General features: G+C 39.5%; 1 protein-coding gene across 3 annotated transcripts in view; it reads right to left on the bottom strand.

The window, feature by feature from the left end:
- The window catches only part of PTPRA (protein tyrosine phosphatase receptor type A), a 158906-nt gene that overhangs the window by 99000 nt on the left and 45615 nt on the right, over nucleotides 1–14291 (bottom strand). The window lies entirely within an intron of this gene.

Genomic DNA, 14291 nt, shown 5'->3' with positions numbered 1-14291 from the left:
AACCTAGTACGGTCTCTCTCCTCATGTACTTCTTTCATTACTTCCCATCCCACTACCATGTGAAGTCCTCACCTTCCTCCCACAAGCCCCCCCTTTTGCTTTGAATGAAGAATCAGGTAACTAGTATAGGACCACACAGCTAGATCTAGAGGCTAGACTGATCAATTCTTAATTCACTAATCTTCTGAAGGAAACTAGGAGAAGAATGGTGAGGGATGAGGGACAACTCTAAATCTCAATTCCCCCTCCACCACTCCCCCTGCCATTACCCCCAATTCTTTCTGGTGTCATTCAGTCTTTATATTGACAAATGCTTCTGCCTGGAAGCTTCTGGTTCCAGTTCTCTCAACATCAGCCAGGTCTCAGCTTAAATGAAACATGCTGAAATTAAGTTATGGTAGGACCATTCTCTATACCCTCCCCACTCTAAATATTCACTACCATAGCAACCTTTTCGTTGTTTTCACAGAACTTGACTGTATATACATCCATCTGTCATTTAATCAAGATTCTGTGCTCAAATGTAGATCAAAGACCATGTGTGCTCTGCTCACAGAACCTACCCAACACTTGGCAAAGTGTCCCACACGTAAAAGGTATCTCAGGCAGTGGACTAAAGTAGGACTAAAGTCCTATTTAAAAGAATCTCAACCCCTGAAACTGTATTAAAATGATTTAAGAACTTTAGGCAAGGTGAGAAACAAATCTAAATCCTGTCTAGAAAAGGATATCATCCTAAGTCTCAAAATACTTTTACAATTTAAAAAATACAGTGTCTGGTCCATGAGGAAATAACACGATAATCAGTAGAAAACAGATGAGAACAGTACCACAGCATTAAGGATTTCAGCTAAGAATCAACGCTATTAAAAAAAAAAAAAAAGGTCAAATAGAAATTCTCAAACTGAGAAAATACAATAGCTGACATAAAGTCTCAACAGATGGATTTAAGAACTGCTGAAGAGAACTGGTGAAATGGAAGGAAGTATCTATGATAAAGGAGAGGGAGGCAAGGGGATAAAAAATACAAAAGGGAAGGTAAGAAAATACAATGAGATGATCTAATCTACAAGTAATTTGAGTCCCAGATAAAAGGAAGAAGAGAAATAAGACAGAAGAAATACTTGAAGGGACAAAGGCTGAAAATTCTCCAAAACTTACAAAAGACATCAAGTCTCAGATTCAAGAAATCCTAAGAACCCCAAGCCAATAAAAGAAATGGAAATCTGTGTCTTTACACACCACAGGATTATTTCTGAAAACGAAGAATTAAAAAAAATTTTTTTAAGCAGTCAGAAAAAAAGACAATGTGGTAGACTGTGAAGATGGCTACAAAAATTCCTACTGATTCTGCACACACATCTTTTATAATGAGAATCTGGCACTCCTATCAAAAGGTGGAGCTTATTTCCCCATCCCTTGAATTTGAGCTGGCCTTGTGACTTGTTTGAACCACCAAAATGCAGCAGAAGTGATGGTATAACTTTCAAGCTGACACCTCAAGAGACCCTGCGCTTCCATTTTGCTCTCTGGAAACACTGCTGCCGGAACATGAAGCAGCCCTGGCTGACCTTTTTACATAGAGCGGGCCAGCAGACAGCCAACACTAACTGCCAAACATGTGCCTGAGACAATCTCAGCCCCCAGACTAACCAGGAGCTGGCTACAGCTGCACAAATGACTCTAGTCAAGACCACACAGGAACCAAAGAGCTAACCCAGCACAGTTTGCTGATTCAAAGAAGAGTAAGCTAATTAGATGGATGCTGTTTTCAGCTACTAAGTTTTAAGGTCTTCTGCAATAGAAAATAGGCAACAATAGAAAATAGATACAGAAATATTTTATTCAGGGAATAATATCAGATTAAATAGCTGATCATAGTACTCCAGCATTGTTAACTTTACATCACAGTATTTAGGCTACAGGTTATCAAGAAGAAAAGTAAACATCATCCAAGGGCCTTACATCTTCTCCTGGGGAAAAGGTTAGTGAGTTTTTGGTTATAGGAAGGATAGTTATCTCATGTTAGGTGGAAGCAAGACCTTGTTACTGTCTTTATTCAGAGATTAAATATGGTTTCAGGAGATACATATGTGTGACAAGTTGACATGGGATAGACCTGTGATGATTAATTTTATGTGTCAACTTGGCTAGGCCACATGTTACTCAAATATTAGTGTGATGTTTCTGTGAAGGTATATTTATGAGATATACATTTAAACCAATGGACCTTGCTCTTTCCACCATCTTGGAACCTGTGGAGGCCTCCGGGGAACAGGACTCCCTAAAACAACAAATACGTCCAAGGCCAACTTTGCTGGGTATAAGCAGGGTTTTCAGAACCAGAGGGAGCACACAGCTCTTCTTAAAATTGAAGGTGATTGTGCTCGAGATGAAACTGAATTGTATTTAGGCACGAGATGTTGGGGTTGGCACCCTGCTTCTCTTAGCACTCTAGGGAGGTCAGGGAGCCGTGCAGGCACCCAACCCTGGCAGCTAAGAAGCAGTGACCGGGATGCAAGTTTCGGTGACTTGTGGGATGGTCTTGACCCTGTTTTCATGTGTTTGTGTGTACAAAGCAAAGAACAACACAGTGACTCCTGGTGGCAAACCAAACAACACCAGAGTAATGTGGGGGAAAAGTAACTCAAGCTCATGGAAACAGTGGCATGATTTGGGCCAAATTCCGAAGCAACCTTCCTGCTAAAGCTATGGGCCACAGAATCTGTGTGATGCTATAACCCTGAAGGATTTAAACTTACTGAAAAGTAAATAAATATAGGTGTAGATTTGTTCTCTTGTATTTTGTTAAAAAAACTAAACTAAACTAGTGGACTCTGAGTAATGCAGACTGGCCTTCATAATATGGGCAGGCTATATCTAATCAGTTGAAGGCGTGAACAGGAGACTGTTCCTCCTCCAAGCCAGAGAAAATTCTCTAACAGACTGGTCTTTGAACTGCAACTTTTTCGAGGCTCCGGCCTGCTGGTGCTTTACTTCAGAAATTTAACCATGATCTATTATTAAGAAACATTGGGGCACATGGGTGGTTCAGTCAGTTAAGAGTCCAACCCTTGCTTTGAGGTGAGGTCGTGATCTCACAGTTAATGAGATGAAGCCCCATGTCGGACACTGCACTGATGGTGCGGAACCTGCTTGGGATTCTCTCTCTCCCTCTCTTTCTACCCCTCCTCTGTTCCCTTTCTCTCTCTCTCAAAAGTAAACATTTTAAAAAAGAGAAACATGTGTTAATAAAAATCCTCATTAAAATAATGCAAAATATGGGGCGCCTGGGTGGCGCAGTCGGTTAAGCGTCCGACTTCAGCCAGGTCACGATCTCGCGGTCCGTGAGTTCGAGCCCCGCGTCAGGCTCTGGGCTGATGGCTCGGAGCCTGGAGCCTGTTTCCGATTCTGTGTCTCCCTCTCTCTCTGCCCCTCCCCCGTTCATGCTCTGTCTCTCTCTGTCCCAAAAATAAATAAAAAACGTTGAAAAAAAAAATTTAAAAATAAATAAATAAATAAATAAAATAATGCAAAATACTAAAAAGGCACATGATTACCCTGACCGATGCTAAAACAGCTGCTGGTAAAACTCCTGATTTAAAAAAAAGAAAAAACGCATTTGTTAGGAAAAAAATTTATTGATGGGGTGCCTGGGTGGCTCAGTCAGTTGAGCACCCAACTCTTGATTTCAGCTCAGGTTATGATCTCACGATTATGAGACTAAGCTCCCGCACTGGGCTCTGTGCTAGGCATGGAGCCTGCTTGAGATTCTCTTTCTCCCGCTCTCCCTCTGCCCCTCCCCCACTCATTCTCCCTCTCTCTCTCAAAAAAAAAAAAAACAAAACAAAAACAAAAACAAAAAACCCAAAAAACCAAAAAAAATTTATTGAGCATTTACTATGTGTCAGGCCCTGTTCCTGGCACTAGCAATGACACATTAACAAGCAAAACCTAACTAAATCCCTACCTTCATGAAACTTACAGTCTAAGAACAAAAAAATGACATTCAACAAATCACCTCATGGACAAATGTGACTAGTATTAGGAGAAGAATTATAGGACTCCAAGAGCCTATAAAAAGAAAACCTGACCTAGTAAGAAAGCTCAGTCAAGGCCTCCCTGATGCACTGATTCCTTGAACTGGAATGTGAAGAATGAACAGGAGTTAAACAGGAAAGGAGGACAGGAGACTCAATTCTAGCTAGTAGTCTCAGCAATGGTGGGAGCAGGGCCTGAAAGAGGCCACTGTATCTGGAGCATGAAGAGCATGGTACCAGAGAAGGTTGGGAGATGTATGTGGAGCAGGACCATGTAAGGATGATTTTTCTTTTTTTTTCTTTTTTTTTTTTTTTAATTTTTTTTTTTTAACATTTATTTATTTTTGAGACAGAGAGAGAGCATGAACGGGGGAGGGGCAGAGAGAGAGGGAGACACAGAATCGGAAGCAGGCTCCAGGCTCTGGGCCATCAGCCCAGAGCCTGACGCGGGGCTCGAACTCACGGACCGCAAGATCGTGACCTGAGCTGAAGTCGGACGCTCAACCGACTGAGCCACCCAGGCGCCCCCTTTTTTTTTTTTTTAATTTTTTTTTTTTTAACATTTATTTATTTTTGAGACAGAGAGAGACAGAAGGGATGATTTTTCTTTGTCCTGCAAGCATTCAGAAGCCTCTGGAGAGTACAAGCACTAGAGAATGAACACTCTGGCTAGGGACAGAGGACAGAGGACAGGATCTAAGTAGCCCAGTTAGAAGGTTAGGCTATCGGCAGAGATGTAAAAGCATTCCAAGTAGGCACTATAGGACTTGACAGTGGTGGATCTGCTCTTGAGGTGAGGGAGAGAGAGCTGTCGAGTGCTACTCCTCTTAGGTTTCTACTTTACCTAGCAGGTGGCACTCAAAGAGTCAGGGAAGAGAGGAAAAGAACCATATTTGTGAGGGGAAGTTCTCAGGAATCTCAAAATCAGAAACAAAATAACCTTTCATCTGGAAAGATTATCTTAGCCTAATGGTCAATAACATACTGAAAAGCAGGATGCGCTGAAATAAGAAAATACGAAAAGCATGTTGGCTATCACCACTTTGATTTCCTGATCTTCCAAGGGCTGGCATATGGTCTCTGTAGCAACTACTCAACTCTGTTGCTGTCCCATGAAAGCAGCCATGGACAATATGGAATATGACTGTGTTCCAGTAAAACTTTATATATGATACTGAAATCTGAATGTAATATAACTTGTATTTGATATAGTTTGCATATATTATTCTTCTTTTGAGGTTTTTCCCAACCATTCAAAAATGTAAAACCATTTTGAGCTCGTATGTCATACACAAAAAAGACAGTAGGCTGAATATGGGAGGCAGGCCCTAGTTTGACTTTTGTTCTAGAAGTTCTAGCTAAGGGGATGAGAAAACAAAATGAGATGTAATCTTTAGGGAAAATCCTCCCAAAATTTAATTGTAGGTGAAAGACTATGTACTTAGAAAAAAAAAAAAAAAAGATAAAAGATTGTGTTCTTAGAAAAAAACTAATGTTCCTTAACTAAAGCTCGTATTTTAAAACTGAAATGGGGTTTTCTAGGTCTTCTAGAGTATGCGTATTCTACCCTATTTCAACATAAACATACCCTAATTACAACAACAACAAAACAAAACAGACAAAATTCAAGAAAGAACGGACAGAAGATCCTGAAAAGTGGAAAAAAGAAGGTGGATTGGCTAGGTCCCATGGACCAAGGGACTGACCGACCAAGCAGAAAGTTTCCTAGTTTTTGTTTGATTTGGTTTGGTTTGACTTCTGCTATGTCCTAGTTTGAGCTCTGGAGAGGCCTACAACCTGCAAACAGTAATGAGCACAATCAAAAAAGTGCCAAGACTGCTTTCTCTAGACAAAGGATCAGGAAAAGGGCAGCTCAGGCAAGATAAAAACATTCTGACCATATATGTCCCACTCCAGGCAAACAACAACCAAAAAAGTGGCACCCCTCCCTCCCCTCACCTCACTGTGGCCCAGAAACTGTGAGCAGAGTTCTGTCTTCCAATCCTGCATTAATGAGGCAGCACTTTTTCTCCCTCCCCATGGTGCAGCTGTGGAGAATATGGGTAGAGCCAGGTAGTCTATCTCCACCCTGGCATAATGAAACGGAGTTCCAACTCCAGCCCAACTAGAGAGTAGGGGGGAGGATCATGGTGAAGAGGGAGTTAGGGAAACAAATTTTCTAAATATGTGTACAAAATACTAGACATACCTCTGAGTGACCCATGTGTAAAAATGACCAGAAACAACACAGCAAAAAGTTTCAGAACTAAACACTGGTCTAAAACAATACCCAGAGGCACCTGGGTGGCTCAGTTAAGCATCCAACTTCAGCTCAGGTCATGGTCTCGAGGCTGGTGAGTTCAAGACCCGCATAGGACTCTGTGCTGACAGCTCAGAGCCTGGAGCCTGCTTCGGATTCTGTGTCTCCCTCTCTTTCTGCCCCTCCTCCACTCACATTCTGTCTCTCAAAAATAAACATACACTAAAAAACATTTTTTTAAAAAAACAAACCTCTCTGGTAATGATACAGGAACAGATTAACAAGTAACAGATTCCATATATGATAAAGCATTTCAAATCAGAAAAAGATAAATATTTATTTAATAAACAGTACTAGGAAAACTACTAAACTGGTGTACCTGGGTGGCTCAGTCGGTTGAGCATCCGACTTCAGCTAAGGTCATGATCTTGCAGTTTGCGAGTTCGAACCTCACATCAGGCTCACTGCTGTCAGAATGGAGCCCTCTTTGGATCCTCTGTCCCTCTTTCTCTCTGCCCCTCCCCCACTTGTGCTCACTCGCTCTCTCAAAAATAAACATAAAAAAAACCCACTACTAAACTGATTGAGCAAAAAGTAAATTAGCTCATTTCACGCAATATTCCAAAAAAACATATTCCAAAATGGTTTAAAGTTCTAAGTATAAATAGGGCACTGGGTGGCTCAGTGGGTTAAGCATCCAACTTCTATTCAGATCATGATCTCACAGTTCATGAGTTTGAGCCCCGTGTCGGACTCTGTGCTGACAGCTCAGAGCCTGGATCCTGCTTCAGATTCTGTCTCCCTCTCTCTCTGCCCCTCCCCCATTCACACTCTGTGTGTGTGTGTGTGTGTGTGTGTGTGTGTGTGTGTGTGTCTCAAAAATAAACATTTAAAAAGTTTTAATTTTAAGTATAAAGTACAATACTATGTATGTAGTTTATACTAAACATCTTGAAGAAGGCATTTGTAAATATTTGTCTGTTCTTGAGGTGTAGTAACACTTTCCAAAACACAAAAAAAACAAAAATTGAGTAACTTCAAATACATAACATGTTTAAGCTCCTATACATCAACAAAACATCACAAACAAAATTTAAATCAAAATACTATGAAAAGCATTTTCAAAATGTTACAGGCTGGGGCACCTGGGTGGCTCAGTCAGTTAAGCATCCGACTTCAGCTCATGTCATGATCTCCTGGTTCATGAGTTCGAGCCAGGCATCGGGCTCTGTGCTGACACCTCAGAGCCTGGAGCCTGCTTCAGATTCTGGGTCTCCCTCTCTCTCTGCCCCTCCCCCACTCGTGCTCTGTCTCTGTCTCCCTCTCTCTCTCCTCCAAAATAAACATTAAAAAAAAAAATGTTATAGGCAAAGGGCTAAATAACCTTTTTAAAGTGTATACAAATCAGTAAGTACAAACACATCCATGGAAGGGTGAACAAAAAGCATGAACAGGCAATTCATACACAAGTGAAAAAAATTCATCTTTAAATGGGGAAAAAAGAGCACTGGGTGTTGTATGGAAATTTGACAATAAATTTTATATATTGAAAAAAAATAAAAAAATAAATGGGGAAAAAAGGCAAATTAAAGTGGGTTTTTTTTTCACCTCTCAAACTGGCACATACTCATAAAAGTGAGAACATTTAAGTATCTATTCTACTCATCCAGCATTTAGTCTATAATGCTATGTGCTATATGATAATTTAGCTTTATACATATACATATACATATATATATATATATATATATATATATATATGTATATGTATATATATATATACATACATACATTTATATGGATATAAAATCTCTCTCCTCCAGGCAGGAATTTTCCTACTTTGTTGTTTTCCCAACACCTAAAATAAAAACCAACACATAACAGGCATCCAAACTGTTGGTTAATGATATTAATGAAAATTATAAAAGCCTCTGAATCATTGAGGAGAAGAGTGAATAAAAGTACATTTCTGTTACAGACTGAATGTGTTCCCCTCCCAAATTCTCACGTTGAAGCTCTTAATCCCCAATTCGATTTTGGAGATAGGGCCTTCAGGAGGTAACTGGGGTTAGATTAGATCATGGGGTGAGGCTCTTGTGAAAGGATTAGTGGCTTTATAAGAAGAGGAAGAACGATCTCTCTCTCTCTCTCTCTCTCTCTCTCTCCTCTCACCCCTCCCCTGCCCCCCACACACCAAAGAAAGGCCATGGGAGGTCACAGCAAGAAGTCAGGTGTCTGCAAACCAAGGAGAGTATTCTCACCAGACACCAATCCTGTTAACACCTTGGTCTTGGACTGCCAGTTCTCCAAAAACTGTGAGAAATAAATTTTAGTTGTTTAAGCCATCCAGTCTATGGTCTTTTGTTATGGCAGCCTAAATGGAGTAAGACAATCTCCATCCCATAATACTTTAATCTACAAAAAAGTGCCATCTTGATTTATGGATTATCCACACCATGTGGTTTCACCATTCCTATCTCAGGCTGCCAACCACAGCTCAAAAGTATCACACTCAGGGTCTCAGTGCAATGCAGAAAACATCCTTTGTCAGTTTCTAGCACAGTAGCTCAAAGCTCCCTCTGGACAGATGGCTTTAGTGACAAGAGGACATCACCCTCCCTTCTCTACAGAGCCTCTATTCTCTGTTTGGACTAGAAGAAGAGATTCCCTCATCCTTTCAAAGACTATTAATCTCTGTGTCCCTGATTCCATTTCAGATCTTTCACCTTACATTATTATGCCTTTCCTTCTGGTACCTTCAAACCTTCCTCTCCAGCTCTCACTTTCCTCTGTTTTACAAATAGGCACAGATGTTCCAAACAGATTTTTTAAAATGCAAACACAGGAGTGCGTGGGTGGCTCAGTCAGTTAAGTGTCTAACTGGTGATTTTGGCTCAGGGCATGATCTCACCGTTTGTGGAATGAAGCCCCATGTTGGACTCAACGTGAGGAGCCTGCTTGGGTCTGTCTGTCTGTCTCTCTCTCTCTCTCTCTCTCTCTCTCTCTGCCCCTCCCCACTCATGCACTCCCGAGCACATGTGCCTTCTCTCTCTCAAAATAAACTTTAAAAAAAGAAAAGAAACAAAATGCAAACACAATAACTTACCCCATTTAACCCTGCAGCCTCCTGTTTTCCCTTCTTTCCTCATACCACCAACTTGGGTAAGATGTACTTTGCTTTTCTTTCCTCATTTTCCACCTCTCCTTAATGCCCTCATTGTGTTCTTCAAGCCTTCACTCTCAAGTCTACAAATAAATTCTTCAAAACCAATTTTTTCCCCAGAGTTTTCATCCTCTTTAACTTGCACTTGACATGTGATAGTACTTATCTCCTTTCTCAAAAGTTTCTCAGGTTCTTGGTTCTCTGGACACAATGACAACTAAATTTTAGCTCCCACAGCTTTTGTTCCTCTACTACTCACACACAGGTATTTTATTTGAGTCCCAATTACAGGCAAGGCGTTGCATTAAATATTAGGGATACAGAAAGAAAAAGCCAAAGTTCTTATCCTTCATTTTCCAGTTCAGCCACTCACTTAGCAAACTTTCGTTGAAAAGCCAGTAGGTGATGGGTTTAGAAAGCCAATTATTTTAAACTTACATTAGAATTTTGAAGGTTTTGGGGTAAGTTTAAAGTTGAACTACCTGTCCCTGTCTTCAGGGGAAAAAAAAAAAAAAAAAAGACTTGTCCTTGCCTTCAATGAGCTCCTGGCTCATAGGCAAATATCTTCTTTTGTGTCCCCATCATACACTATATACTCCTTGAGAGCAGAATCCAAGTCTACTTCACTAAGACTCCAAAAGTGGTCATACTCATCAAATGCCCAATATATGCAAGGAACAAAGAACTAACAGTGCTCAGGTTAGTGATATACAATATTTTTGATCATACATGAGAAATTAAGAAAGCAATTATTTCCTTAGAGAAGCAACAGGGTAGAGTGACACAAACTTAGCTCTGTGTCCCTACTACAGCCTGGTATTTAACTTTTGAGTTTTCATTTCATCTTTAAAACAGGACTCTCTCCCACCAATATCAGAGGATTGCTGTGAGGACTATAAACTAATATACGTAATATACACGTAAATATATCTATATGTAACAACGTATAACCTCTATCACTGAGTCTAGTATACAGCAGGCACTATCCAAGTTTCCCTCTTCATGTGCTCCTTACTTATCTTTGTATTCACTAACCCTTTACCAGGACCAAAATGATGATTGGTATTCAATTACACATTTCTTATGTAATTGATTTCTAGGACTCAGATCAAGCCATCACCTTAATGTACACCTTCAAGATGAGGAATTCAAGTTCCATATAAATAAGTATCACAAACCCATATTCTAATACTTTACACTTAAACATTTTCCCTAAGAAATATTCTATATGTTCCTTGAGCCTCAAACTTTGCACCTGTAATGACAAGGATGAACTGGTAACACACCTATATCGGTAGTAACAGCTCACTCAGTCCCTCTTTTCCACAGCCACTATGGAATGTAAGAAGGAGCTGAGGGCTCACTCTGGGGCTCCTTCTGCCATAAACTAGAAACCTTCTATTATTAGTGACATTGAGCTTCTTTTCATGTGACTGTTGGGCCATCTGTGTGTCTTGGAAAATGTCTCTTCAGGTCCTCTACCCATTTTTTTTTTTTTTTTAATAGACTCCCTACCCTACATGGGGCTCGAACTCATGACCCTGAGATTGAGAGTCATATGCTCTACTGACTGAGCCAGCCAGGTGCCCCTCCTCTGCCCATTTTTAAATCAGGTTGTTTTTTTGAGGTTGAGTTGTATAAGTTCTTTATGTATCTTGGGTATTAACGCCTTACTGAATATATCGCTTGCAAATATCTTCTCCCATTCAGTTAATTGTTGATGGTTTCCTTTGCTGTGCAGCTTTTTACTTTGGTGTAGTCCCATTTAATCTTTCATTCTTAAAAAAGAAAGAACAGGCAAGTATCACCTGACCAAGATAAACAAACAGGAAAAGAAAATGACTGGAGGAAATAGGGATAATTAAAAACAAAAACAAAAATTCTAAAAACTATCTTCAGAGATAAAACAAAAACTGAATGCAATTATTTTTTTTTAATTTGAGAGAGAGAGAGAGAGAGAGAGTGAGCAAGCAGGCAGGAGAGAGGGGCAAAGGGAGAGAGAGAGATAATCCCAAGCAGGCTCCACACTCAGAGTGGAGCTGGACACAGAGCTCAATCCCATGACCCTGGGATCATGACCTGAGCTGAAATCAAGTCAGATGCTCACCTGACTTAGCCACCCAGGTGCTCCTGAATGCATTTTTAAATATCAGGACAAGAATCAGTTCTAAAAAAAATTTTTTAATACACTGAAAAAAAAAAATCAATAGAAAGACTGAGAGATAAAATCATGACAGTCTCCCAGAAAAGAGAAGCTAAGGCACAGAAAACAAGAGTGAATAGATAAGAACATTACAGAACAATCTGAGAGGCCCGATATTAGAAAGTTTCTGACAAAAAGAAAAAAATGGAGGGGAGAACATTATCTAAAAAGATAACTTCATTAAATGTGAAAATACTGGTTTTCAGATTAAGGGGGCCCACCAAGTATATCACTATGAAAGTATAAAATACATGGAATATAAAAGATAAGCTTCCAGAGATGGGAGAAAATTAATTTCCTACAGGAAACAAAAATGAGGCTAAATTTCTACATCTCATAAGCAACAATGAATGTCAGAAAAAAACAGAGCAATGACTTCAAAACTCTGAGGGAAAAGAATCTGCAATCCAGAATTCTATACCCAATCAAATCATCACTCAAACATGAGGGAAGAGCTGACATCAGAAAGTATCAAAGTTTATCTGCCATGCACCCCTTCTCTCAAGAAGTAGCTTGAGAATGAACTATAGCAAAATTTAAAAAAGGGGGGGAGGCGGGAAGATGGAAACCAAAGATCAGTGGAGTGGGTCCAACTCAAAAATGTGGTAAGGAAAATTTCAAGAATGCAGTTGTGCAGATGGTTTAAAAAAAAAAAAAAAAAAAAACAATGAGTATAAATGAAAAGGGTCTTCACAGACTAGAATGTGTATGACTAAGATAGGGAAAAGTAAAATAAAAATTCAGACAAGAAAAAAAGGAAATTAGAATCACCAAGAAAAAAACTGTATAAGAAAGTCTAAATATGAAATAAAAATATGACTGGAAATAACTGATAGTTTCAAAAACAGAATTAACTTTTTATTCATTTTCTCCTTTCAATTGCCCAGGGTCCACAACATAAACCTACAGGGAAAAACATTATAAACCCAGAAAACAATGCTTGGCCTGACACTGAATAATATTACTTCCCTATAGTAATGTAAATGCTACACGCACGCGCGCACACACACAGAGGAATATTATTCAGCCATAAAAAAGAATGAAGTTTTCCATTTACAATGACATGGGATGGAGCTACAGAGTATAATGCTAAGTGAAATAAGTCAGAGAAAGACAAATACCTTATGATTTCACTTATATGTGGAAGTTTTAAAACAAAACAAACAAGCAAAGGAAAAAGAGACAAACCAAGAAACACTCTTAACTATAGAGAACAAACTGATGGTTATCAGAGCAGCAGGGGGTGTGGGAAATAGGTGGCAAGGAGGAAGGAGTATACTTGTCATGATGAGCACTGGGAGATGTATGGAATTGTTGAATCACTGTATCATACACCTCAAACTAATACAACACTGCATGTTAACTATACTGGAAGTAAATAAATATGAGAGAAAGAAAGAAAGAAAGAAAGAAAGAAAGAAAGAAAGAAAGAAAGAAAGAAAGAAAGAAAGAAAGAAAGAAAGAAAGAAAGAAAGAAGTGCTAGTGAGGATATTGAAAAATCAGAACCCTTGGGCACTGCTGATGGGATTGTAAAATGGTGCAGCCACTGTGTAAAACAGTAGGGTGGTTCCTCAAAAAAAAAAAACAAAAAAAAAAAAAACACAAAAAACAAAAAACAAAACAAAACAAAAACTGAACATTAAATTACCATCTGATCTAGCAATTCCACTTCTAAGTACCTACCCCCAAAGAACTGAAAGCAAGGACTTGAACAGATATTTGTATACCAATATATATTGCAGCACTATTCACAGCAGCCAAAAGGTGAAGACAACTCAAATGTCCACTGAAGGATGAATGAATGAATGAATGAAATGTTATATATGCATACAATAGAATATTATTCAGCTTTAAAAAGGAAGTAGGGGCCCCTGGGTAACTCAGTTGGTTGGACATCCAACTCTTGGTTTCGGCTCAGGTCATGATCTCACAATTCTCGAGTTCAAGCCCCATGCCAGGCTCTGCACCAACAGTGCAGAACCTCTTGAGATATTCTCTCTCCCTCTCTCTCCCTGCTGTGTGCTTTCTCTCTCAAAAAGAATAAACTTAAAAAAAAAAAAAAATTTTTTTTTTTCTTTAAAAAAATAGTAAAATTCTGATACGTGCTGCAACATGGGATGAACCTTGAAGACAGTATACTAATTAGTGGTTAATTAATGGTCAGTTAAGCGTCAGACTTTGGCTCAGGTCATGATCTCGTGGTCCGTGAGTTCGAGACCCGCAGTGGGCTCTGTGCTGACAGCTCAGAGCCTGGAGCCTGCTTCAGATTCTGTGTCTCCCTCTCTCTCTGTTCCTCCCTTGCTTGTGCTCTGTCTCTCTCTCTCTCTCAAAAATAAAGATTTAAAAAAAAAAAAACCAGACACCAAAAAGATAAATATTGTATACTTCCACTTACATGAGGTACCTAAAGTAATCAAATTCATAGAGATAGAGAGTAGAAAGAATGGTGATTGCCAGAGGTTAGGGGAAGGGAGAAATGGGATTTAGTGTGTCATGGGTTAGAGTTTCAGTTGGGGGAAGATGAAAAAGTTCTGGAGGTGGATGGTGGTGATGGGTGCACAACGATGTGAATGTACTTAATGCCAATGAATTGTACACTTAAAAATGATGAAAATGGTAAATTT

This window comes from Panthera tigris, chromosome A3 (assembly GCF_018350195.1).
Source record: "Panthera tigris isolate Pti1 chromosome A3, P.tigris_Pti1_mat1.1, whole genome shotgun sequence".
Taxonomy (NCBI): Eukaryota; Metazoa; Chordata; class Mammalia; order Carnivora; family Felidae; genus Panthera; species Panthera tigris.
Note: the sequence above shows the minus strand (reverse complement) of the source record. Positions and strands in the feature narration are given on the sequence as shown.